The following is a 26,612-nucleotide window of genomic DNA, read 5'->3' as shown; positions in this document are numbered from 1 at the left end:
AAAAATAATGGATAGTAATGCTAAAAAAATAAATGTTAGTGAAATAATTTTGTTGCTGTTGTGGTCTTCAGTCCTGAGACTGGTTTGATGCAGCTCTCCATGCTACTCTATCCTGTGCAAGCTTCTTCATCTCCCAGTAACTACAGCAACCTACATCCTTCTGAATCTGCTTTGTGTATTCATCTCTGGGCCTCCATCTACCATTTTTACCCTCCAAGCTGCCCTCCAATACTAAATTTGTGATCCCTTGATGCCTCAGAACATGTCCTACCAACCGATCCCTTCTTCTAGTCAAGCTGTGCCACAAATTTCTCTTCTCCCCAATCCTATTCAATACCTCCTCATTAGTTATGTCATCTACCCATCTAATCTTCAGCATTCTTCTGTAGCACCACATTTCGAAAGCTTCTATTCTCTTCTTGTCCAAACTATTTAAAGTCCATATTTCACTTCCATACATGGCTACACTACATACAAATTCTTTCAGAAACGACTTCCTGACATTTAAATCTATACTCGATGTTAACAAATTTCTCTTCTTCAGAAACGCTTTCCTTGCCATTGCCAGTCTACATTTGATATCCTCTCTACTTCGACCATCATCAGTTATTTTGCTCCCCAAATAGCCAAACTCCATTACTACTTTAAGTGTCTCATTTCCTAATCTAATCCCCTCAGAATCACCCTACTTAATTCGACTACATTCCATTATTCTCGTTTTGCTTTTGTTGACGTTCATCTTATATCCTCCTTTCAAGACACTATCCATTCCGTTCAACTACTTTCCAAGTCCTTTGCTGTCTCTGACAGAATTACATTGTCATTGGGAAAACTCAAAGTTTTTATTTCTTCTCCATGCATTTTAATACCTACTCCGAATTTTTCTTTTGTTTCCTTCACTGCTTGCTCAATATACAGATTGAATAACATTGGGGAGAGGTTACAACCCTGTCTCACTCCGTTCCCAACCACTGCTTCCCTTTCGTGTCCCTCGACTCTTATAACTGCCAACTGCTTCCTATGCAAATTGTAAATAGCCTTTCGCTCCCTGTGTTTTACCCCTGCCACCTTCAGAATTTGAAAGAGGATATTCCAGTCAACATTGTCATAAGGTTTCTCTAAGTCTACAAATGCTAGAAACGTAGGTTTGCCTTTCCTTAATCTAGCTTCTAAGATAAGTCATAGGGTCAGTATGGCCTCACGTGTTCCAACATTTCTATGGAGTCCAAACTGATCTTTCCCGAGGTTGGCTTCTACTAGTTTTTCCATTCGTCTGTAAAGAATTCGCGTCAGTATTTTGCAGCTGTGACTTATTAAACTGATAGTTCCGTAATTTTCACATCTGTCAACACCTTCTTTTTTTTGGGATTGGAATTATTATATTCTTCTTGAAGTGTGAGGGTATTTCACCTATCTCATATATCTTGCTCACCAGATGGTAGAGTTTTGTCAGGACTGGCTCTACCAAGGCCATCAGTAGTTCTAATGGAATGTTGTCTACTCCCAGGGCCTTGTTTCGACTCAGGTCTTTCAGTGCTCTGTCAAACTCTTTACGCAGTATCGTATCTCCCATTTCGTCTTCATCTACATCCTCTTCCATTTCCATAATATTATCCTCAGGTACATTGCTCTTGTATAGACCCTCTATATACTCCTTCCACCTTTCTGCTTTCCCTTCTTTGCTTAGAACTGGGTTTCCACCTGAGCTTTTGATATTCATACAAGTGGTTCTCATTTCTCCAAAGGTCTCTTTAATTTTCCTATAGGCAGTATCTATTTTACCCCTGGTGAGATAAGCCTCTACATCCTTACATTTGTCCTCTAGCCATCCCTGCTTAACAACTTTGCACTTCCTGTCGATCTCATTTTTGAGACGTTTGTATTCCTTTTTGCCTGCTTCATTTACTGCATTTTTATATTTTCTCCTTTCATCAATTAAATTCAATATTTCTTCTGTCACCCAAGGTTTTCTACTAGCCCTCGTCTTTTTACCTACTTGAGCCTCTGCTGCCTTCACTACTTCATCGCTCAAAGCTACCCATTCTTCTTCTACTGTATTTCTTTCCCCCATTCTTGTCAATTGTTCCCTTATGCTCTCCCTGAAACTCTGTACAACCTCTGGTTTAGTCAGTTTATCCAGGTCCCATCTCCTTAAATTCCCACCTTTTTGCAGTTTTTTCAGTTTTAATCTATAGTTCATAAGCAGTAGATTGTGGTCAAAGTCCACATCTGCCCCTGGAAATGCCCCACAATTTAAAACCTGGTTCCAAAATCTCTGTCTTACCATTATATAATCTATGTGAAACCTGTCAGTATCTCCAGGCTTCTTCCATTTATACAACCTTCTTTCATGATTCTTAAACCAAGTGTTCGCTATGATTAAGTTATGCTCTGCGCAAAATTCTACCAGGCGGCTTCCTCTTTCATTTCTTAGCCCCAATCCATTTTCACCTACTATGTTTCCTTCTCTCCCTTTTCCTACTCTTGATTTCCAGTCACCTACGACTATTAAATTTTCGTCTCCCTTCACTACCTGAATAATTTCTTTTATCCCATCATACATTTCTTCGATTTCTTCGTCATCTGCAGAGCTAGTTGGCATATAAACTTGTACTACTGTAGTAGGCATGGGCTTCATGTCTATCTTGGTCACAATAATACGTTCACTATGCTGTTTGTAGTAGCTTACTGGCACTCCTATTTTTTTATTCATTATTAAACCTACTCCTGCATTACCCATATTTGATTTTGTATTTATAACCCTGTTTTCGCCTGACCAAAAGTCTTGTTCTTCCTGCCGCCGAACTTCACTAATTCTCACTATATCTAACTTTAACCTATCCATTTCCCTTTTTATGTTTTCTAACCTACCTGCCCGATTAAAGGATCTGACATTCCATGCTCCGATCCATAGAACGTCAGTTTTATTTCTCCAGATAACGATGTCCTCTTGAGTAGTCCCCGCCCAGAGATCTGAATGGGGACTATTTTACCGGAATATTTTACCCAAGAGGACGCCATCCTCATTTAACCATACATTAAAGCTGCATGCCCTCAGGAAAAATTACGGCCATAGTTTCCCCTTGCTTTCAGCCGTTCACAATACCGGCACAGCAAGGCCGTTTTGGTTAGTGTTACAAGGCCAGATCAGTCAATCATCCAGACTGTTGCCCCTGAAACTACTGAAAAGGCTGCTGCCCCTCTTCAGGAACCACACGTTTGTCTGGCCTCTCAATGGATACCCCTCCGTTGTGGTTGCACCTACAGTACGGCTATCTGTATCTCTGAGGCATGCAAGCCTCCCCACCAATGGCAAGGTCCATGGGGGGAGGGAAATAATGTTATAGTATATTAATCATAGTAAAGATGACGTTTTTGGATTGAGACCTGTTGAAATATTTAAATAAATTTAAACTGGTAAATTACCAGTTGAATTCAATGGAGATTAATTATTGTTGAAAAGACAAGATTACTATAGATGATATAAGTGAAAAATTTAACAGTGCTGATTTACCTTATTATGCAGAGATGTTATCCATAATTCACGAGCATTATATTCTGAGAGTAACCCAAATAAAATTAAATTGGATAGATGTAAGAAGTATAAATACTTGACAAAAAGACTGTTGATTATTTCCCAAACTTAAGAAGATCAAACACAAATTTTTCTGATTATTCAAAAGTAAGTTCACCTGAGATAAAACGTGAAGTTTTAAGAAAGAAATATTCAGAAAAACCCATCGAATATGGTTGGATGAATGACGTTAAAGATATAACCGACAGATTAACAGTAATTCATGGAGAAAAATTAGCTGGAAATAAAAATTATCACTGTGAAAAAGTTGGAATAAAATGGAATTTTATTAATAAATTCGATGACTTTATTATCAATAATCCTACAGGAATTCCATATTTAATTAGATTTTTGAATAATCTTCCTCACTCATTTTGAAAAAGTGAAAAATTCATGTAAAGTTTATAGTAAATAAATTAATTAACAAATTTCCATTTGAAATACGTCTTCCTTATTATAATTAAATGGAAGATTAGCTAGAGATGATCCAACAACATATAAATTAGATGGAGCCTGCAAACAACATAAAACCGCCTATTGTGATCATAAGCATTGAGAATGTATGCTACAAAGTCTTTCGTGACGTATTTCTTGAATAAAAGTATCTCGGTGTACATGCCGTGTCAATTTACGATAAAACTCCAAGCTTTCAACCACTACCTCCATGGTCGTCGTCAAGGCTAAAACTGACTGTCGTGAACTGGCGAGGCTCCCACTTTTATATGCAAAGGACGGCTTCTGATTGGCTGGAATACGTCGTAGCAACAGTGATATGGCGCTAGTGGAGTGGTACCCTCTACTTCCATAGATGCAGTTTCTATCCCGCGTTGCTTGCAGCGCCATCCCTCGAATCAGAAGGTAAAGTGCGGGAAGCTATCCTCTGCGATTTTTCTTTATCAAGTGCACCCTTCCAGGTGTTGCTAAGTGCATAACCGTTGTCTCTGTTGAAGTTATTATCGTTAAGTCTAATTTCGATTGCTTCCCGGATCACAGAGTCCCTGTAACTCATTTCTTCAAATAGAATCTTATGCTTGCTAAGCAGGCTATGCTCAGCTACCGCAGATTTCTCCAAATACCTATATTTCAGGTGGCGCTGGTGCTCGATGTAACGTTTGGCAACCGTTCTTACCGACTGGCCCATGTAATTCTTGCCGCATTCGCAAGGAATACTATAAATTCCCTGCACCCTTAAGCCGAGACTAACTTTGACTGGTCTCAACATTTCCTTAATTTTCCTAGGTGGCCAGAAAACTGGTTTTATTTCTTGCCTCTTTAGGACTCTGTCTATCCTGCTTGTTGTAGCACCGCAAAATGGAAGCCATGCTATGTGTTGGTCCTCTTCTTGTTTACGGATGGAATCGTGTCTTACTTTCTTGGACAATATTGATTTAATTTCACTGGCAGAATAACCATTCCTCTTGAAAACAGTCGTCAAATGGTTAATCTTGGGACTGAGGTGGTCCTTGTCGGAAATAGTCCTGGCTCTGTGTACTAAAGTATTCAGTATAGCTCTCTTCTGAGACGGATGAGGGAAGCTGTGGCTATGCAGATATAAGTCTGTATGCGTTGGCTTCCTGTACACAGAATGGCCCAGTCATCCATCCTGTTTTCGCTCCACCAACACATCTAAAAAAGGTAACTTCCCTTCCTTCTCTACCTCCATTGTAAATTTTATGTTTGGATGTACACCATTCAAATGTTCGACGAACTGTTGCAGCGTGTCACTGCCATGTGGCCAGATTCAAATGGTGTTATCGAGAATCTAGACATCAAGCTGACAAAGAATTTCAGTCAGCTGCAAAGGAAGGAATGCATTCAAGTGATGTTTCCTTAAGAGAAAAAATAGCTGCAACTGCAGAATGCGGAATAATCTATGGAAAACGAAAGTTAGGAATTGGTTTGAATGTTGATGAAAATGTTTGGGAATTATTAAGTTATTAATCCTTATAAATTTTTTATCTTTATTGATAAAAAACTTTAGTTCGATTTTACTTTGCTACCAAGTGGCAAAACTAAACCAAAAGCTATAAAAATTAAATTAAATAATGAATAGTTATGTACTATTGATCAGTTATTAACTGATGCACAAAAAGAAAGAAAGATAAAAAACTAGTGGAAATTTGCTTATTACATTATTTATTCCAGTTGTGTAAAAATCATTGAATATCTAACAGAGAAGAGAGAGGTTATGGATTAACAGAACATGAAGGTAGATTTTTACCATTACTAATAGCATTATCACCATATCTAGTGAGTATTGGTTCACACGCTGGTTGTTCTGCAGCAATCACAAAAACAGTAATAAACAAGAGAAAAGCTGATAAAGTATTAGAAAAAAAAGATATAAAGTAGCACTGGAGAATAAGGGAAGTGCAGTAAAAAAAATTGAGAAAAATAATCCATATATATCCTGGTCCATAAAGTAATTTTGATCTAGAAAAACTTGCTAAGCAATTAATAATTAAATCCTTTCATGGAGGATACATGTTTGATTAATTACCTAATGAACCAAAGAACTTAATCTTGACTACTAAATTTAGATACATCTGATCCTCCTGAAGCTCATTAGATTTTTATTATAAGAATAAAGATATAAAAGTTGTTTTTGATTCATTTGGTGGTAATATACCAAAACCACTAATCAACTACTTTGGAGAAAATGATCTATACTGCAGTATGGACAGAACTTTGATGAAGCAATTTGTGATCATTTGTGTCTGTTTTAAAACTGTTTTGAGATAATTGGGAATTTTTCGAAATAGGTTTCAGCCTAAAAGTCACACAATTTATGATCAAATAAATTCAGGAAACTCCATCTTCAATTTCTAACCCAATCCCACTGCAATTATGAGACCATTATTGATGACTGATATCCATATAGATTTTAAATAACGTTGGTGACATGGGAGAGCCATGTAACAGTCCCTTGCCTGTACTATCAATTTCCACTTGATTTATTTTAATAGATTCCATGCATTATTTTAACCAAAGGACTATTTACATTTGCCAGATGTAATGCTCTCCAAACTAATTTTCTTGGGACAGTATCATATGCTTTTTCTAAATCTATGAAAATTCATCCTATATTTTTTTATTTTTCCCTGTGTTTCTCTAAGATCTATTGTAATGTGAAAATATGGTCTATGAATGATCTACCAGCTGTGAAGACACATGGTTTGTCCTAGTTTTTAAAATTTATTTCGACCTTAATTTTAATTATTTTCCCAAATGTTCTGATTAATGTATTTATAACAGTAATTCCCCAGCAGTTTGAGAAGCTTTTGTGATCCACTTTGTTAAATATAGTATTAATATAGCCCAGATTCATTTCCTTGGATATTAATACCCAGGTATTATTGCATCTTTTACACAAGATCTTAATTTATCTCCTCACAACATTCCACCAGGTGTTCTGGTCTTGTAGATCTTGTTCCTCTGCACGAAGTCTTGTCATTGTTAATTGTATATTTTGGAGTTATGTGGTCATAGGACATTCTCTTCTCTTCTTCCCATCTGGTTCCAATTCCAGGATCATTTTCGAAGTTATGGCTTCCTCCATTCTTCTTACATGCCCAAACCATTGTAACATCCTTCTTATCCATAACGTCATGCACTCTTCTTCTTACTTCCTTTCTCTTTATTATTTCGGATTTCTTACTTTCTCTTTTCTAGAAGTTCTTGCTGATCATCTCCAGAAGGCCTTTTCTACTGCTTGCAGATTTTTAATGTGTTTCAGATTTGTAGTCCAAGTCTCCACTCCATACATAACTATGCTCTCTAGTATCAATGTATAAATGATTTTTTTTGGTTTGGATTATTACATTTCTGCTGTATCAGATTGAGTTAAGCATCCCAGTGACCTCCCCACAGCTTATTCCTTTATTGATTTCTACCTCTGATTTTCCTTCCAACTCTAAAATAAATTACAAATAATAGAAAGTTTGACCTTCATAATTTTCTTTCCATCTATGTATAACTCATTTTGAGTATTTGCAACCTCACTGTCTTGTGCTACAACTTCTTGCTCATCAGGAAGTGTAGTTGATGTAAATAAACTCCATCTTCAATTTCTAACCCAATCCCACTGCAATTATGAGACCATTATTGATGACTGATATCCATATAGATTTTAAATAACGTTGGTGACATGGGAGAGCCATGTAACAGTCCCTTGCCTGTACTATCAATTTCCACTTGATTTATTTTAATAGATTCCATGCATTATTTTAACCAAAGGACTATTTACATTTGCCAGATGTAATGCTCTCCAAACTAATTTTCTTGGGACAGTATCATATGCTTTTTCTAAATCTATGAAAATTCATCCTATATTTTTTTATTTTTCCCTATGTTTCTCTAAGATCTATTGTAATGTGAAAATATGGTCTATGAATGATCTACCAGCTGTGAAGACACATGGTTTGTCCTAGTTTTTAAAATTTATTTCGACCTTAATTTTAATTATTTTCCCAAATGTTCTGATTAATGTATTTATAACAGTAATTCCCCAGCAGTTTGAGAAGCTTTTGTGATCCACTTTGTTAAATATAGTATTAATATAGCCCAGATTCATTTCCTTGGATATTAGAAGGAAAAATTGATCCAAAAATAGAAAGTTTAATTAAACAGCTTCATAAGTAATTATGCAACATTTTGAAAGTAACTAAACGATATATTGATTTTAAAGGTAGAAAAAAATAGATGTAATAGATCCAGTAGATCGTTATGATTCTGTTACAAAACAGTGTCTAGAAAAAGAATTAAACATTCTTGTTACAAAACCTGAATACACAAGTATTCTAACACAACTCTGTATTTATGTCAGTACTAAACAACATATTGACAAAATTAATCAACTTAATAAAAATGACATATTTCTTGTAGTGGCCATTTTCGCAGTAACTGTATATAAATTGTGGTTGTTTCAAAGAAAATTTCTTTTTTGCATGCTGCAGATCAAAATTTTTATTTTTGTTTACGTTCCCAGATGTGTTTTAACTTTTTTTACAAGGCATCTTCAGTGGATGTCCTGAAATATTACATGATTTGTCTATTTTTAAACATAGGTTATGGTTTGTAGGTTGTAGATTTAAAAACAGATGCTTAACGTTGTCTTTATGAAATAGAAAGGTACTTATAGGTACCTTCTAATTAATTGCATCCAAGCAAACTACTATTTCTCATCTAGCAACAAGGTGGACATCTTACAGTTCACTGTTTACATTACACGTCACTGTAACTGACAGATATTTCGTAGATTCTTAAATAATTTTTTTTATCTTATTTTATTACTATTTTTATTCATTTATTTATTCTTAAAAATAATAATAATTATTATTATTATTATATTTTCCTGTATATACTTATGAGAGGAATCAGATGTGTAAACATTTGTTGTGATTTCTGTATAATTATATGATCAGCCAGTGTAAACATTGAAATGTTAGTCATATTTACTTGGTCATTTAGTAGCTGTCTCTTTTCCACCTTTGTTTTGTATATATGATAATTTTCCTGTAATGTTAAGAGATGTCTTTCAATATTTATTCTAATTATTTTCATATCACTTTCTCTTGTAGGTTTGTGATTATTTCCTCTCAAATGTTCTGCAAAAGTTGAGTGGCTCGATCCATATTTCCATTCTCTGATATGTTCTTTGTACTGGGTGTCAAATGTTCAGCGGGTTTGTCCGATATACCTTCCATCACATGTGTTGCACTGTAGCTGGAATACTCCTGCTTTTTGGTAGATACCTGTGTTTTTTTTATTTTTGGAGTGCCTCTTTGGATTGAATTGTCTGTTTTGAATTCTATATTTATCCCTTGTCTTTTGAAAATGTTTGTTATTTTATGTATGAGTTTGTGCTTGTGTGTCTTTGTGTACCATCTTCAATCCTCATTCTTGTTTTTCTGTATGCTTTGTGTCATGTTACTGTTGTTTATGGGTGGATTTGTTTTTTAGTTTTTTTGTTTAATTTGGTGACTAGATCCCTATTGTACCCATTGTTTGTTGCTATTTGTGAGTTGATGTCCAGTTCTTTCTGGTAATTTTCTGTGCTGAGTGGTACTGTGTTGAGTCTATGAAGCATGTATCTGAGTGCTGATTGTTTTTGTAAGTGTGGGTGATTAGAAGTCTGATGTAGGATTGTGTCAGTTGTTGTAGGTTTACGGTAGATTTCAAAGCTATGCTGATTATTTTCTTTTTCAGTGGTCATATCTAAAAAATTATTTGGTTGTTCTGTTTTTTTTTTCCATTCTGAATCTTATCTTTCTGTGTATTGTGTTTATATCTGTATACAACTGGTCAATTTTTGCCTGAGTTTCATCTATTAAACAAAGGATGTCATCCATTTATCTGACCTAATAAAGTATTCTGTTTGATAACATTTTTGAAAGGGGCCTGATGACCATAGATGTTAAGTCCTGTAGTGCTCAGAGCCATTTGAACCATTTGAACATTTTTGAAAATTAAGTTTTCTACATGGTTTACGAAAATGTTTGTTAGGCAACCTGATACTGGGGATCCCATTGGTAACCTATCTTCCAGTAAATAGCATTCATCATTGAAATAAAAGTAGTTCTGTTCAGTTATCACTTCTAGCAACTTGTGTATTTCTTTGTTGTGTTCATCTGGTAGCTGGCTGTTGTCCTTCAGGTTTTGTACTATGATATTTATTGTTTTTGCTATTGTAATGTTAGAGTAGATGTTTTCTATGTCAAAAGTTAGTAGAGTAGCTGTGTCTGGGATTTTTGTATCTTTTACAAGTTGTATTAACTGTGAGGTGTTCCTTACAGTTCTGTAATCTTCTATTTTATAAGTTTCTGTTAGTAATTTCAACATGTTTCCTGCAAGTTTGTAAGCTGGAGCATTTTTGAAGTTTACAATGGGTTTACTGGGATTTTTTTATTGATTTTTTGTTGGCATCAGAGGGTGGTTGTTGTAGGATTGTTCTGTATTAATTTACCTTTTTCTATGTCATCCAGTGTATAGTCTATATTTTTTAATGTATTCCTTACCTTAACCTGAAATCTGTTTGTTGGGTCTGATTTCAATTTTTAATACTATTTTGTAAAATTAACACTAGTGTTACGTCAAGGTGTTGTTGTTTCAGCGTAAGAACTACTGTACTTCTTTTGTCTGCTTCAGTAAGAATGATGTTTTCATTTTGGAGTTTCTTTCTGAGTTTTCTGAGTGTTTCAGATTCTGTGATTTTACTGTTTTTGTCAGTATGCTTTTTTTGTATCAGTAATAATTTTATCTATATCTTTTTTTATCAGAAACAGTAAAAACACAGAATCCGAAACACTCAGAAAACTCAGAAAGAAACTCCAAATTAAAACATAATTATTACTAAAGCAGACAAAGGAAATACAGTTGTTCTTATGCCCATACAACAATACATCAACAGAACACAAGAGTTTATTTTACAAAATGATATTAAAAAACTGAAATCAAACTGAACAAACAGATTTCAGTCCAAGGTAAAGAATATGTTAAAAAATATAGACTACACACCAGATGACAGAGAAAAAGGCAAATTAATACAGAACAATCCTACAGCAGCCACCCTCCAATGCCAACAAAAAAACATTAAGCAAATATCCCAGTAAGACAAATAGCAACAAACAATGGGTGCAATAGAGATCTAGTCACCAAATTATACAAAAAAATTAAAAAACTGAAATCAAACTGAACAAACAGATTTCAGTCCAAGGTAAAGAATATGTTAAAAAATATAGACTACACTCCAGATGACAGAGAAAAAGGCAAATTAATACAGAACAATCCTACAGCAGCCACCCTCCAATGCCAACAAAAAAACATTAAGCAAATATCCCAGTAAGACAAATTGCAACAAACAATGGGTACAATAGAGATCTAGTCACCTACAGCAGTCAGTGAACAAAGTATATAAACAGTACAACAAAACACTGCACAAACAGGCACAAACAGTGACAGAGCAATAACGACACAAAGAATACAGAAAAACAAGAAAGAAGATTCAAGATAGTACACACTGACATACAAGCACAAACTCATACATAAAATAACAAAGATTTTCAAAAGACAAGGAAATTCAATCCAGAGGAACATTCAAAAAATTACAAAAAACACAGATAACTAGCAAAAAGCAGGAATATACCAACTACAGTGCAACACAGGTGATAGAAGGAAACAGGAAAAACCAGCAGAACATTTGACACCCGGTACAAAGAACATATCAGAGCATGGAAATATGGGACGAGCCACTCAACTTTCACAGAACATTTGAGAGAAAGTAACCGCAAACCTACCACAAGAGAAAATGATACCAAAATAATTAGAAGAAATAATGAAAGATATCTCCTAACACTACAAGAAAATTATCACATATACAAAACAAGGGCTGAAAAGAAACAACTACAAAATGACCAAGTAAATATGACCAACAACTCACTGTTTACACTGACTGATCGTATAATATACAGAAATCCCAACAAATGATTACACCTCTGTTTCCTCTCATAAGTATATACAGGAAAATGTAATAGCAATTATTATTATTGTTAAGAATAAATAAATGAATAAAAAATAGTAATAAAAATAAAATATATAATTTTTGTTTCATTAATAAAGAGAAATTTGTCTCCCTCTCTAATACATACACACACACACACACACACACACACACACACACACACACACACACACACACACACACGCACAGTCACAAAACAGTTGAATGCAGAAAACTGAGAATGTTGGTAATGCTTAGAAAAACAAATGAAACTCTGTATTAAAAAGATGGCCGTTACAGTGATGTCTAATGTAAATAGTGAACTGAGAGCGAACTGTAAGATCTATACCTGGTTGCCAGATGAGAAAAATCAGTTTGCTTAGATTTAATGAATTAGAAGTTACCTGTAAGTACCTTTCCATTTCATCAAAAAAGTTAAGGAACAGTTTTAAATCTATAACCTATATTTGAAACTGTAACCTATGTTTAAAAACGGACAAATCATGTAATATTTCATGACAACCACTGAAGATGCCTTGTAAAAAAGGCTAAATGCATCTGGGTGCACAAATAAAAATAAAAATTTTGATATGCAGCATGCAAAAAAGGCATTTTCTTTAAAACTACTACAATTTAATAAAACGATCTATCTAATTCCTTTACAAAAAGGAAATCGAAAAAGTTTTCACAGATTATTTATCAAATATTATATATGTAATTCTCAAACTATTATATGACGCCATACCCAAATCAGTTAAGTAATCTTCAAAAAAGGATGTGTGACAAGCAAAAAACTGAAAATGAATTTGTTAGAGGTGATGAAATATTGCATATACATATCAATACAATGTAAAAATCAACAGAATTACTTTATTTGGGGCCAATGCAGATGGTGATTTGTCAAATACCTAATTTTAAAATAGAGGTAAAGTACGTAATATCAGTGAATTAGAAATTTTATATCCTACTCAGTTCAAAAATCCATTACTTGCGATGAGAATGAAAGATAAGATATTTATAACTCTGCATCAAATGTTGATATTAACTGGAACAATAATTTAAATCTTATTAAATTTTTCATCTATAGAAATACAGAATCACATTTACTGTTTAAAGTCAAGTAACTTACTGAAACACCTCTCAGAGTAACAACTAAAAATGGAAGACAAGAATTGAAGGGCTTTATACAGCATGTAAAAGTGAGTTGTGTAAATTTGTTGAAATATTTTTGTAAATGTACATGATGAAACTCTAAATAGGATCCCCAAGAGCCCTTAAAAAAACACTGTAGCAGCTGCTAAGGTGAACAAATTGCTCACCCACGAAGAAATAATTTATCAATTACAAGATTGCAATGATAAAAAATTTTAACAGAAGGAATGTAATTTCTCTTGGTATTGATGATTTATGGCAAGCAGATATAGTACAAATGGATTTATGTAATTTGAAAGGAATTTCAAGATTAAATATGTATAAATATATATTAACTGTTACAAATAGTTTTTCAAAATTTGAGTGGGCTATTCCTGTTAAATCTAAATCAAGTAAGAATTTAGTTAATGTCTTTGAAAAAATAGTTAGGCACAGAAATGGTGAAGAATTTTATAATAAAGATTTTCAATAATTGATGAAAAATATATTATTTATCATTATTCAGCTTTTACAGAATTGAAAGAACCTGTTGAAAATGTTAGAGAAGACTTAAAAGAAAAGATGTGGAAAAATTCTGACTTACAGCAGTAGAAGAATTTTGCGGAAATAAGTGATGAAAAATATAAATATGCAAAAGTAGTTGGGGAAAAATTTGATATGAAAAAGCTTGGTAAATATCATGATCTGTATCTAACAACTTATCTATTTTTATTGGCTTATATGTTTGAAAATTTTAGAAAAACCAGTATAAAAATTATGATCTTGATCCATCTTGATGTTTTACAGCCCCAGGATTATCTTGGGATTCAATGTTGAATATGACTAAACAGCTTCTTGATTTGTTACGTAATTATGAAATAATTTTAGTTGTTGCAAAGGGAATAAGAGGAGGAATACAACACTGCTGTAAAAGATATGCCAAGGCAAATAATAAATATATGAACGGTTCTGATGATTAAACTATATCAAATTATTTAGCATATTTGCATAAGAACAGTTTATATGTTTATATTATTAGTCAATAGTTACTATATGGTGCATTTGCATTGGATGAGCCAAATAACTTTGACTGTGGAAAAATAAGAGAAATTTCAGATACTGCTAAAATTGGATACATCTTCAAAGTAGATTTAGAATATCCAAAAGAATTGCATTGTTTATGTAGAGATTTACCATTAGCTCCTCAATGTGAAACTGTACAAGGAACTAAAGTAAGGAAGTTGTTAACAACTCCAATTGAGAAACATATTCATATAGTTCATTATAGAAATCTGTCTCTTGGAATGCAAATAACAAAAACACACAGAATTTTAAAATTCAAACAAATGCATTGCTAGAAGAAGCATATACATTTAATTATATCAATGAGAACTAAAGCCAAAAATTATTTTGAAAAAGATTTTATAAAGTGATGAATAATTCAGTGTTTGGAAAAACGATAGAAGACATAAGAAACAGAGTGGGTATAAAATATATGTGAGAGTGTTATAAATGTGATAAATGTATAGGTAAACCCAACTTTAAGGGAAGAAATATATTTAATGAAAATCTTGTAGCTACTCATATGAATCAAACAAAAATTCCATTTAATAAATTCATCTATGTTGTTAGGAGTACACCTAATTTATCTAAAAACTGATATTTAATTGTCACTAGTAACAATGAAACCGAAATATGGAAAAAATATTAAATTGTGTTGTCAAGATATGGACATTACATTACATTATTAAAGCTGACCATTTTTATAAAGATATGAGGTCAGACATAGGCTACTTTGATACATATGATTATCCTGAAAATAATATTTATGGAATTCCAGAAGTAAACAGGACTTTTAGGAAAAATTAAAAGTGAGTGCAATGGAAAAATAATGGAAGAATTTAGTGGGCTTAAGAGCAGAAATGTATACTTATAAATTGGATGATAAAGTAGAGGAAAAGTCTAAATGAATTAAGAAAGTATTATTAAAAATTGAATAACAGTAGGATATCATAAAAGTTGTTTGTTTAACAATAGGAACCAATTCAGAAAATTTTATATGATTTGAAAAGAAAAACATGATGTTTATACAGCTGAAATAAACAAAAAAATGTTGAGTCTTCATGATGACAAAAGATGTTTTGGAAAATAAAACAGATATATTACCATATAGGCATCACAAATTATTAAAAAATCTAATAAAAATTTTTCTATAGAAAAGGAGAGTTTAATCAAGAAACTCAACAATGCAAGTGTCTCAAAAGAGATTAAAATGTTAAGTAAATGGGATGTAAATGTTTTATTCCATATTACTATATGTGAATATTTAAATAGTAGATATGGAGAAGAAATTTGTATAGTGCTTCGTAATGAGTTTAAGATTTTTTTAGTAGATAGATATTTTAAATTAGTTACTGATTGGCATTTTCAGTTAGTTGAAAAAGAGCAGCTGAAACTGAAATACAAAGGAATGACGAAACTCAAAAATAGAAATAATGAATTTCTTGATCTGGAATGCACTCTCAGAAACTTTCTAAAAATTTTATTTTTTGCTATTAAATTTTATAATCTTTAAATTTACAATACCAAACAGCAAAAGCAGTGTGGTGACTGCCTAGAAAAAAAGATTATTAATGAACTTTATACAGCTAAATATTGAAAATATGGATATTGCTGGACTTGTACAGAGTGTAAAACTAAATACATGAAAACAAAAGTTATTTGTGAATGTGGTAAAACTGTAAATCAGCCTCCTCTCCAAAACTGTTTACAGTTGGCAGTTCATTAAAATCTTATGGGTGCTCAAGAAGATATAGTTAGAAAAATTAAGGATAAAAATTGAACAGTGTTTATTTATTTACTTACATTCACCTTCTATAATAAAATACACTGAACTGGAGAGCCAGTAAATTTTTAATATGAATTATTGTTTGTGAGAATGAATTAAAATTTTTTTCCTATATGCGCTACAGTCTGGAACCGCGCGGCCGCCGGTTCGAATCCTTCCTCTGGCATGGATGTGTGTGATGTACTTAGGTTAGGTAGGTTTAATTAATTCTAAGTTATAGGGGACTGATGACCTCAGCAGTTAAGTCCCATAGTGCTCAGAGCCACTTGAACCATTTTTTGATATGGCTGAGCTCACAAGCGGTTTTATCTATGCTGTGGTACCTGTACTATTTGCTGCTGGTGCCCTGACGGGCGTCTGTGCTGCGTGGGCGTCCAGAACCACGTCACTATCTGTGAGAACGTTCACGTGACCACAGACAGAAACATCGTTTCACAAGTGATGTAGCACGTCAACTTGTGTGGCATTTCTCCGAAAGTACATCCTGCCATTCGGAAGCCACAGTATGACCTCTTCCAGACTCTCTAAGTTGGCTGTAGGAAGCAAGTGCGTCTAGGTGGAATAGCTGCTTGCTTGCTTCAGACGTTTACACAAAGCCATCTGGCTGTGAGCATTCCATATTAAATGGTAGACACAGATGGCGCTCTAGTAGCTATGCCACTACGCTATCTGTTGGCGGACGACGATGATACCTATCAAAACATTTATTAACCATTTCGCATGTGCTGTCATCGGATCAAAAAAATGGTTCAAATGGCTCTGAGCACTATGGGACTTAACTTCTGAGGGCATCAGTTCCCTAGAACTTAGAACTACTTAAACCTAACTAACCCAAGCACATCACACACATCCATGCCCGAGGCAGAATTCGAACCTGCGACTGTAACGGTCACGTGGTTCCAGACTGTAGCGCCTAGAACCGCTCGGCCACCCTGGCCAGCCATCGGATCAAAATCGACGTCATATTTCCAGGTGTACTATTTTTTTCGGCTGCGTATCAATATAACATCACCATATTTATTTACAGTATGTGCAAAATGATGTATTTAACGTAAATTTTGAACCACTCTGATACTCTTTTCCACCAATGTAGCTGTAATATTCGTCGGTGTATAGAGCTGGAAATGTAAGTAATGTCGTGCACTGTTCGTAGCAATCTCACTGCGAGTCTTCCTTGATCTCGAGGCGGAACTCCGTGTGCGGTGTCTTGAAAAGTCGCACGGAAGGATACATTTGCATTCGGCATGTAAGTGCGGAGACGGCATCCTCTTGTGGCATCCATAGCGCTTCCCATCGGAATACGGCGAGCATTATCAAAAGCGTGGTTCGTGGTGGCTCTGCTGAATGCCCATTTCAATGATTCGTCTCTTGCAGAGATGTTGTTGGGGCGCTGTGTGGGTCGACATAGATACCATCAATACCGCAGTTCACGTATCGATAGAGAATCAGCAAAGTTAACCTTACAAAGTGCTACCAGAGTCAAACTCAATGAGTCGCGAAACTTTAAATAGACACACTTTAAGACATAGACTGTGCATCTTCACATATGTAATGCGAATTTTGATATACACGACTACATTAAAGGAAAAAAATTTCAATCAAGTCCCTAAGTTCCCTTTTACAAAAACGTGAACAACTTGCTAGTTATATAAAATGAGCTAAACCCTTTCATACCTTGTGCAGGAAATACAAACAAGGCAAACAAAGAAAAAAAACTGTTGAAGAAAGCTTAATAATATTCATCAAATATGGAACACTTATGCATTTCTGTTCATTAGTGTGAAGTAAATACTGTAGAAGCATTTGACGAGAAGGTGTCCCTCCATCTGTTATTTAAGCCAAAAATTAGGCTGATTTAACCTGGGGCTTGTAGTTGAAAGTACTATTTCCTTTTGTCGTGCCATAGAATTTACGAAAATCATGACACTAGAAAATAACAATTTCATCACCAATATTCTTATCAGTTACAGCAGGCCTGAGAGCTAGAGGGTGGGCTTCGAAAGGGGGGGGGGGGGGGGGGAGGAATGTTGCGAAAGCATCTTGCTCCTGTGTATGGGAGATCTTGTAATGGTCGATTTCGTATCTAGACATAACACTGCTAGAAGAGATGAACTCGGAATGAGTATGTTACGTCAGGTATAGGAATGCTGAATGGCCAACTGCAGCTTATGGGGAGCACTGGGAAAGTATGATGGACCTGTAAAGGAGAATGCATGCAGCAGCATTGTCCGACCCATTCTTGAGCACTACTGGAATGTTTGAGATCTCCACCAGTCAGACTAAACAAAGACATCTTAGCATCTCGGAGGCGTGCTGCTAAATTTGTTACCGGTTTTTCGTTCAGTATGACAGTTTTGCAAAAATGATCCATGTGCTTAGATAGGAATATTGAAGGAAAGAAGACGATATTTTCACGAAAAGCTATGGAGGAAATTTAGAGGATCAATATTTCCGACGGACTGCAGATCGATTCTCCTACTTCTTACGCACGTCTCCTGTAAGGATCCTAAGAATAAAACAGGGAGAGTGGGGCTCGTATAGCAACATAAAGGGAATCTTTTTTCATCTCGCTCCTTTTGCGAGTGGAACAGGAAATGGAATATCTAGCAAAGTACCCTCCCCTAGGCTTCGTGCAGTGACATGCAAAGCATGTGTGTAGACGAGGTTACAGATTAGTAAATATACGAGTATATGTATGTGCATTTACATCTTCCATAAGAAACATGAACTAAAAAAAAAAAAATATTTTCCTGCTCTATGTTTTTCCCCATCTGCAGTTCCTTTCAGTAACTGGTACGCCATCCCATATTGTAGTTTCAAGGAGGTGCCAAAAACATTACAATCTTGTAGCTTCGCACCATGATATTACATTACAAGTACCGCAGTCCAATAACTTTTCTTGAGTGAAATTAATTTTCCATCAGCTATTCCGGTGTTATAAATAGTAACTAGATTCGCTGAAAGTTGAAGTAAGTTGCTCTACTCTGACTCTACGTTTGCCGATCATGCAGCGGATGTGTGCGACAGTTGCCCAACACAATTCCATGTTCTCCACCTGGCAAACTAAGGACGAAAACTAACGCTGTTGTAAACTTATGAGATAAACAATCAGTTGGCACACTGGTCACACTTACTTTTATACGATTAAATTTCGCTCAGCAGTTCCCATCACTGGTACTTTACATATTATTTTGATTTCTCTAGTCTTCTCACATTGCGGGCCGCATGTGAATCATCGATTTGAATTTGTATTTATTTTCTGTTTTATTTTATTTCGTTTTTATCTTCAGTAGATTCTAATTGTCTTATAACTCTGTTATTCTATCGTATCCATAGCTTCTCTATAATTGTGTGTAATTCGTTATATCTGTGTACACTTACAAACTTGTAACTTGGGGATAAATGCAACGTTATCGACAACATTAGTCAGCTCTGTGTAATGATAACTTTTTAAGATGCAACCAGGCGTAATGATGTTTATGGTTTGATTGTTTCCTTTAATGTTCTTAGAGATCTGAGAGCCTGGAGTCCTATTTGGGAGGTATTAGCGTGGCACTTCCTTCATTAAACAACAACAAAAAAAGAAATGAGAAAGAATTAGTGTAATATTTTATAATCCTACTTCACCGAACAATGCCGATATTCTGGCAGCCAAGCTTTGTGGTAATCACCATCGTGTGTCCCAGGAGTTCCTGTTGAAGCCCGAGTCCACAACGGAGGCCAGCAGCGTAGGAGCAGCACGTGGGGACGTCTCCTTGCAGCACGTGACCGCCACGTGGGATGCCGCGAGTCCTGCTCTGGCCGCCATAAACCTCAACGTCTCCGCAGGCAAGCTGTGTGCGATTGTGGGCCCCGTTGGTTGCGGAAAGGTAGTAGAAACTATTTTAGCTCTCATGCAAAACATTTGCAGTATTTGAAAGATACTGAAGAATTCTGAATCAGTGACCTTATGCTTAAGGCGAGGTATAGAACAGTCTGGTAACGATGAAGAGGAAAATCATGAATTAAATGAATTTAAACCTATCTGAGCATTAGCGTATCGAATTCGGAGAACTGCCTTCTAAATCAGAGAGATCAGATGCAGGAATTATCTGTTCCTGCCAGCCTGCGTGCCTGGTGTAGGCACAAATTTTTGAAGAAACGGTAGGTTTTTAGAGCGCCACTCTTTACCCATTCGGGTTTGTGTGTATTATTGGAAGTCGGTTTGAGGCCAATAAGATGGAAGGTGGGTCATGGCGAAACGCAGATGATGATTTAGGACCAGTCCTCCCTCACTTCTTCATCTAATATAATTTCGAGTTGAATGACAGTAGTTCCGTTAGCACTTATTCCAATCTTCAGTCTACAATGCAAATTTATTTAAGTACCTTCTACAATTTAAAAAAAAGCGTGGTCTAGAAACAACTAAAACGAAAGGCACAACAGGGTATTTCAGTGCTACCAGTGGCATCCATACTAGTAGGCATTTCTAATAACGGTTTACGGTTTAATCTATGTTATTCAAGATGGTACATACACAACAGTTGCAGAAAGTAGCGTCCTCTAACTTCCGTGCCGTCACGGCATCGTGGCATGCGATTCTGTGGTATCGATTGTGTAAGGAATCATTTACCTGCCGCGACAGTCGCAGAGTGCTGACCGTTACTGTGAGTGACAACGCCGGTTTTCCAGTATCCGTTTCTCCAGCCTGAACGTAATGGGTTGTGTTCCACTAATCCGACTGTAGGGCGCTGTCCTGACCCGACTGGCTGGTCCTCAAAGGCGAGTGTTTTCCGACAGAATGGCTAGCGTTTCGTGGTAGTCTTTGTGGAACAAACTTCTGAAAGTGGCGGTAGGCAGCAGCACTTTACAGAAGAACTCTGAGTGTTAGGAAGGAATAGCCAACCGCAGTGACTATTTTCTTCTGTGGAGGCTGATTATCCAAAGTGTCGGCAGGTGAAACTAATGTCGTGGACCTGTGGACAGCTCGCGAAATCGAGGAATCGGTCAGTGGCAGTGGGAGGGTGCAGGAGGCGAATTGAAGCCTATAGGGCAGAAGTTATGTAGAAGTGCATTTCGGAAGTTTAGTAGTTTGAGAACCGTAAGGTTTTTTTCTAGCTATGGAAACTTCAGAAGTGCTCGGAAGTGCGTTCGCCTTCGTGCGCATAGCTTATCGAGGTGGGTCTTGATGTTAGCAAACATACACGGGCTGTTAAGTAAGAGGTTGCCTAGCAGAGTGTGGAACAACTACAGTAACTAGCTGGATGCGGTGTGTAGCGGACGAATGGACCTCCCGACGGTTTTTAGAAGAAGAATAAATTCAGTTGTACTCCAACAGAAATTTAAAGTGTCGAGTTCTCGTGTATGTACGTACCGTCATGGACTTTTACTATGCTCTTGTTTTGTTTACATAATAGATGGAAGACACCGGTTGGTGACGATGTGGTAACAGTTTTAACTCTCACTCGCTTGTCTAAACGATGCTGTCGACACTTATTTTGCTAGTTACCACATGTATATCAGGACACAGAAATTACTTAGGTGAGACAGCAAACGGCTGGGAGGAAGTCTACGGAACAGTAACGCCGCGTGATTGGTCTCGCGCACCGCACGGCAGCGGGCGCAAGGCGACTTCACCAGACTCTGCATAAGCTCCGAGGAGACAGACGAGGAAAATCGTTTCAAATCGAAGAACACCAGTGAGAGTGTAACCAAAAAATGAACGATGGGCCATGCCGAGCGGAGCTGGTTCACTTTTCTAAACGATACAGCTAGCCGTACCGGAGGTACAACCACAACGGAAGCGTATCTTTGGAGAGGCCAGACTCGCTCGTGGATCCTGAAGAGGGGCATCAGCTGTTTCAGTCGTTACAGAGGCATGTCGTTTGTATGTGGCCTTGCTCATCTGGTACTGCGAACAGCTGTAAGCAATAGTAAGTTACAACCGTTATGTTTTCGCCAGAGAAATTGCTTAATAATGATGGCATCGTCTTGGGTAGAATATTCTGGAAGTAAATAAGCCTCCTATTTGGACCTTACAGCGGTAAATAATCAGAAGGATGTCGTTAATAGGGAAAACAAGACCGGTATATGTGATCGGAGGCTTTCCCGGCGTATGTGTTGTTTCCAGGGCTCTCGGGTGTCCAGTTGGATGCGATCGTTGAAGTCCCACGATATTTCGGCGAATAACCTTTCCGCCATCATCAGGTGGTTCTGATGGAATGGTCTGTCTGCTGACGCTGAAAAAGGCGAGCCTGTCCTTGGCTCAAGGTGGTGCTGTTTAGACAGAAATTGTCATTCCTGCGGTTCCTAAGGAGAATAGATATTACCTTTCTTCTTGATTGGTCCTTGCTGGTGGGTACCTGTAAAAACAGAAGTAAACCTATTCCGCTGTGGGATTAGTAAAACTTAATCCCTCAACAGCTCAGGCCAACGCGTGGTTGCCCTGACGTGCGGTTGTTGGCGCAGTCCTCGTATGAGCCGGTTGCGGGAGTGACCCGCTGTCCCGTAAAACTTCTTTGCGATGGCGCGGATCCTATCTCGGAGCGGCAGGATCCCGGTGTCCTCGTGGAGTTGGCGCGTCGAGTAGCGCCTCGGAAGATGCATGGCAGTCTTCAGGGCGCCGTTCTGTATCCACTGCAGAGTCACAATGTGAACATTTGCGGCTTCCTCCAGACCACGGCCGCATACTCTAACAGCGGGCGGACCAATGTTAGGTATAGCGTGATGCCGTGTTGCGGTGGCAATGACGACTGCAGCATATACAGGACGCGAAGGCGTCCTATTGCTCTCCGTTTGACATCATGGATGTAATGCTCCCAGGTGACCCCTAGGTATTTCGCCGTCCCACTCCATGGGATACGTTCTCCCAGGATTTCGACTGCCGTAAGCCCTGGCGCCAGGAGTCTTCGGGTGAAGACAACTGCCTGGCTCTTCGTGGCATTGAATTTCAGCCGCCATTTTGTTGCCCATGATCCCAAGGCGTCGCACCCACGTAGAAGGCGGTTTCTCAGCACTTGGGAGATCATGCTAAGAGGAGTGGACAGGGCTGTATCATCCTCGTACGGGGCCAGTTCAACTCCTGCCACTTTAGGGGCGTCGGCAATGTACAGGGAGTACAGCAAGGGGCCGAGTACCGACCTCTGTGGCACCCCTGCACGTATCTGCCGGTCTGTGGACGCACCGCCGTCAGTCCTCACGTGAAGGTTCGTTCAGACAGGTACGACCACAGTAGCGTCATGTGGGACGTCGGTATCCCTTGTTCAAAGAGTTTGAACTCGGAACCATCGTGCCGCACCGAGTCAAGTGCTAGGCAGACGTCGAGGAACACTGCCCCAAGGTATTCCCTTGTTTCCAGGGCTCTCATCACCGGTTCTACCACCCGTAGGAGCTGTTGGGAAGTGGCATGTTCTTCCCGAAACCCGAACTGCTCGTCCGGGATGGTGCCCCCCGGGTGACGTGTTGCATCAGTCTTCTCAGGAGCAGGCTGATGGGTCGGTAGCTGGATGCCTGGCGTGTGTCCTTGGCGGATTTCAAGATGGTCACAACCTCCGCATGTTTCCGCGCAGAGGGGTAGACACCTAATCGGAGGATCCTGTTGAAAACATCGGCAAGTTGCCGGTGTATTCCCAGCAGAAGGTTCTTCAGCAGGAGGTTTGTGACGCCATCGCTGCCTCCAGCCGTCCTGGGGCTTAGCGAGTGAAGCAGTGCAGCAACTTCTTCCTCCGTTATCGGGTCGATAACGTCTCCGTACTCCCTTGCGGCGCGGAAGGTTGGTAGTTGCTCTTGGACCATACGTGCTCCACGTCTATGACGTCGGCCACCGGTGTGAAGTTCGCTGTGAACGCGTCAGCCAGAGCCCTGACTTTCGCGTCCGGTCCCTGGCTAAGTCGTTCCCAACTTGTAAGGGCGGTATTCGCTGTCGCCGGCGTAGGAAGTACTTTACCACCCTCCCTGCACTGCCATCCTCAGGGTTGAGCGTATACACAAGGTATGCCCATTCCAGGTTCCGGTGTTGCTCGACTGTTGCCTTAATCTGCGTCTCCTGCGGTTTAAGCAGCACTTCGTGTCTGGTTGGCGAGTCAGCCTCCATTCACGAAACAGTCGGTTCTTTTCCGTGATCGCGACCAGAATAGGGCGCCGTAGCTGACGCGAGAAGTCTCGTGGCCCTTGGCGGTGTCTCGGCATGGCTTCATCTGCTGCTCGTATTCTTCAGGTGAAGAATGCTAGGGCGGCCCCCACCTCTGTGGGGTTTGGCGTGTCCTCGAGGAGTTCCAGGCCTTTCGTCTGAAAGCGCTCAGTGTCCAGCCTGCTATAGCTCGGACGGCTCTCTGGAAGAGAAGCTCCGACCACGTCGAGGCCAAAAATAACCGGAACGTTATTGCGTCTCGGCGGTCGCAAATTGCGCTTTTTCCTTTAGAAGAACAATATTGAGCACGTCCGGTTGTCCCCGTACAGGGAAGTTCGCGGGGTCAAACGACCACACGATGATCTCGCCCTTACGGCGAACAGCGCGGGAGAGGCGTCGACCGCTGCGGTTGACAGTTTGCGAGTTCCACTCGGTGTGTTTTGCATTGAAATCCCCGGCAATGAAAGGTCGCCCTCCAACGACAGCAGGGCGTCGAAGTCCGCTTCATCAGGGGGTCTTCCGGGCTGCCAGTACACCGACACGAAAAGAATCTTTCCGTCGGTGGTGTTGACAGCCACTCCTGTGGCCTCCAACGCATTAAGCGCCGGCAGTTGGACCCGGTGATGGCACAGTGACTCCTTCACGTAGATGGCAGTGCCACCCCGTGGGTGGCTCTGTCATCTCGGTAGCAACAAAAATTTACTGCTCGCACGTCGACCCCGGGTTTGAGGAAGGTCTCCTGCGCAAGGCAGATGCCGACCACCTCGTTCCGTAGGAAATGGCGAAATTCGCCCTGCTGGGGGAGGAGACCCCTAGCGTTGAAAGGGCAAATGGTTAACCCACAAATATGGTCGTTATCCATTTTAAGGCTGGCTTCTCCCGGTGGTGGCCTGGAGGGCCGCCGTCATTGCTCCCACGAGCAAAGGTAGCTATGCCATCAGATGGTTGAGCGACCGCAGAAGCGCGGGCAGCTCGGTGATGTCTTCCTTTTCTATTTCGTGAAGGTTTGACCCCATCGCGACGTTTCCCGTAGTCGGCAGCGGAGCGGCGTGCTGGGAACGCCCTGCGCGTTCAGCAAACCTCCTCGCAGCCGCGGGCGCCGGCAAGTCGGCTCCCTCGACTACAGGCAAAGCCGCCGGCAAAGGCAGCTGCGACGGCTGCGGTGACAGTGCGGCCTCCCCTGCGGGCGGCGCTAGCCTCTCCGAGGGGGCTGTCGGGTTCCCCTTAGCGGCGTCCGCGAAGCTGTGACTCGGGGTTACGCGGATGGTGCGCTTCCCGCGCTTGAATGCAGCGCATCCTCGGTAGCAGGCGACGTGGTCCCCGTTGCAGTTGCAGCACTTCGGCTGGTCTTCCTCTTTCTTCGAGCAGTCCCGCAACTGGTGTTCCTCGGCGCACTTGTAGCAGCGCTCAGCCATCCTGCAAAATTTTGTCACGTGATCCATGCAGTGGCAGTTGAAGCACTGGGCTCCCCTGCCTTTCGCACGGAGTTATTCGACTTTTACGCCGAAGTTGGCAATGTTGTCAACCTGAAAAATTTTCCGGTTGTCAACGTTGTCAACCAATACCACTAGGAACAAGAGCGTGTCCCTATGGGTCCTGGGCGACCACATCAGGCTGACGAGGCGGGATCTCCTCCAGATACCGCTGTAGAAACGCCGGTTTCATCTTCATCGGCAGGTGGCGAAAGATGACCATTAGCTGCTTCAGCTGTTCAGTACATTGCGTGAAGCAGTGCCACTTCTCGGTTTCGCAGTGCTGCATGAGTTTCGTGCGATCCTTGATGCACTCTGCTCTAACCGTGTAGGTGTCGGTTTCCGCGATCACCTTTCGCTGTTTTACGACCGAGTAGAGCTTCTCTCGCAGCTCACCATAGCCCTCGCGCCAATGGATGGTGATCCGCGGCGGGCGGCGGGGTGGTTTCGGCGCCGTGGTCGGAGTGGTCACGTCCCCGTCAGTCTCGGCTACTTCCGGCAGATCTGCATACCTGTTTGCGGCCTCGACCTGTTATGGCGTCACCAGTTCGAACGCCCTGGCTCTCGGTGTGTGGCGGCAGGAGGGCGCGATGAAGCCTTCTTCATCGGGTTTCCTCGGTGATGCGGTCGTCCTGCCATGCACCGTCCTCTTCCTCTGTCTGGAACCACCGGAATTTGCCTGGTGGACGGAGTGTCCTCTATAGCCACGGCTGGCCTCTTCCGCGAGGTTTGCTCGGCCTCTGCAGGCTTGTGTGGTGTTGCCAGATCGGACACTGGCGAGGGCGTGGCAGCTTCTGTTGCAGACGTGGTTGGTTTGGGTGCGACTCCTGGTCCGGCAGCTGTCGTAGCGGCTGCGACATGGCTTGGCTGTCGCCACCCACGAGTACCAAGGACCGGAGTCTAGGAAGTACCTCCTCCCTGTCCTCTTCTGTACCCACACCCAACGGTGCATGTAGCTGCAACTCTACTGAGGGGCCAGCCTG

The 26,612-nt window shown here is 39.6% G+C and overlaps 1 pseudogene; it reads left to right on the top strand.

Annotated features, from left to right (window-relative positions):
- The window catches only part of LOC126456356 (ATP-binding cassette sub-family C member 4-like), a 212,906-nt pseudogene that overhangs the window by 45,103 nt on the left and 141,191 nt on the right, over positions 1-26,612 (top strand).

The sequence above is a fragment of the Schistocerca serialis genome, chromosome 2 (assembly GCF_023864345.2).
Source record: "Schistocerca serialis cubense isolate TAMUIC-IGC-003099 chromosome 2, iqSchSeri2.2, whole genome shotgun sequence".
Classification (NCBI taxonomy): domain Eukaryota; kingdom Metazoa; phylum Arthropoda; class Insecta; order Orthoptera; family Acrididae; genus Schistocerca; species Schistocerca serialis.
Note: the sequence above shows the minus strand (reverse complement) of the source record. Positions and strands in the feature narration are given on the sequence as shown.